A 2,085-nucleotide genomic window follows, 5' to 3' on the forward strand; every position below is an offset into this window, starting at 1 on the left:
GCTTATTTGTTATTCCCCAAGATTTGTACTCTTTCATTAGAGATTTCCTGTCTTTTCTACCATCCTTGTGAAGTGTAATATTCATTTGGCTATAGTAGTTGTCTTAAGATAAGATGTCGATTTGAGTGTTTTGAGTGGTTTGGCTACAGCAATTTGAATTGCATTTTGGGCTAGACTAATTTGTTTTTCTGTTTTGAGGTTTCACTTCTAGAAAGAACCGTTTCCCCCCTCTCCAGATGCTGTAGAGCATTAGTTATGCAATTTTAAATTCATTATTGGATCCATAATGTAATGTACAGCTGTGATTATTTAAAAGAGGGTCCTCTACTTGTGGAGAGGATCATTATGAAGCACCAATTCCTATAGTTTAAGCCACCTAAAAGTGTTTAGTACCAAACAAAAAGCCACCTAAAAGTGCACAGAAATTGATGCTTTAGGGAATTCCACTTTAAATTGCACAATTTGGATGTTTTAGATTCTTGGGATCACTTACAGGATCTTTATGCTTGAATTTTCTCTATTTTTTCTCTCTTCTTTTTTTGTTATCTAAGTGTTTCAGTGTTTGTGCTTGGATATACACAGGTTGCTAAGGATCCATCTAGCAAACAGATCAATGCACTGGGCAGCACATAAAAAATCTTCTCACCCCATCTACTCTTTTTTTCTTCAACACTCTGTATGATCCTTACCAAGAAGGCACAGACTTTGTCCGTGGATACCCTTTCAGTCTACATGAGGGTGTACTAACTGTTGTTTCTCATGGCCTTTGGCTCAACATCCCAGATTATGATGCTCCCACCCAGCTTGTCAAGCCTCTTGAGCGAAACACAAGGTGTGGTGTGGTGGTCTTTTGCGTGGCAGAAGATCCTGATAAGTACCCTCTTTCCATGATTGGTGTTTGTTAACCATTTTCTTATCTTTATCAGGTATGTCGATGCGGTTAAGGGCACCCTGTTCCCTATGAGTGGTATGAATTTGGCATTCAACCGAGACATGATTGGTCCTGCAATGTACTGTGGACTCATGGGTGATGGTCAACCAATTGGGCGCTATGACGATATGTGGGCTGGGTGGTGCACTAAGGTAAATCCATCTCTCGGTTCCTTCTTTTTCTTATGAGTTTTATTGTGATACTATGAAGCTAGATCTTTGTTCTTGTATGAATTGTCTGTTTTCCTGCCTAATTAGTAATGAATTTCTCATATTGCCTCAAAGTGTGGCAATAAATACAAAGAGAACTTTTGGCATAGAAAAATGTTGAAATTTTGTCCCTCTGGTTTGTGATTTTGTAGGTGATATGTGACCACTTGGCATGGGCATCAAAACTGATCTGTCCTACATCTGGCACAGCAAAGCAAGCAATCCATTCGTGAACCTTAAGAAGGAATACAAGGGTATTTATTGGCAAGAAGAGCTGATCCCTTTCTTCCAGTCAGTAACCCTTCCAAAGGAATGCACCACTGTTCAGATGTGTTACGTTGAACTCTCCAAGCAGGTCAAGGCTAAGCTTGGGGAAGTAGATCCCCACTTTGCCAAGCTAGCAGATGCCATGATCACATGGATTGAAGCTTGGGATGATCTCAATCCACCTGCAAAAGCTGCTCAGCTACCTAATGGCACTGCATAGAGAATCTTGGTTAACGGTTACTACTCTTTATCTTGATAGTTTGGGCTTGGTAGTTGCCTCACTGTTGTATTTTCCTATATTACTCTAAGCTGTTTTAGATGAGAGCTTGGAGCATATATATATTTTTTGCAGATGGATGCATGTAATTTATTTTTGAGTTTAGAACAATAAATTATTGGTTTTGGTATTGAAATTAAGTTTTTGCACCACTTGTTTGGTTGATAAATAAGACAATAACTAGGGCCTTGTCCTCCACTTGTTGTGATCCACTTGTTGGAGAGATTAACTTGGGAAGTTGAAAAAAGAAATGAGACTTCTAAAATCTATAAATAAGTTGTAGGGGTTATTCTCCCATGTGAATTGTAAGTTCCAAAAACAAATATCAATACCTGGTTTGAAAACAAATTGATTTTTAAAACAAAATAAGGAAGTTGAAAAAAGAAATGAGACTTCTAAAA

At 38.2% G+C, this 2,085-nt stretch overlaps 1 pseudogene across 1 annotated transcript; it reads left to right on the top strand.

Moving 5' to 3' along the window:
* The first annotated feature begins 510 nt into the window (after nt 1-510).
* LOC148870567 (UDP-arabinopyranose mutase 3-like) lies at nt 511-1,820 on the top strand (annotated as a pseudogene). Its single transcript, XR_016107266.1, has 3 exons — nt 511-832; nt 927-1,083; nt 1,293-1,820. The product of XR_016107266.1 is annotated as a UDP-arabinopyranose mutase 3-like (transcript).
* Nucleotides 1,821-2,085: the final 265 nt, after the last annotated feature.

This window comes from Nelumbo lutea, chromosome 2 (assembly GCF_056320005.1).
Source record: "Nelumbo lutea isolate HS-2025 chromosome 2, American lotus-T2T, whole genome shotgun sequence".
Taxonomy (NCBI): Eukaryota; Viridiplantae; Streptophyta; class Magnoliopsida; order Proteales; family Nelumbonaceae; genus Nelumbo; species Nelumbo lutea.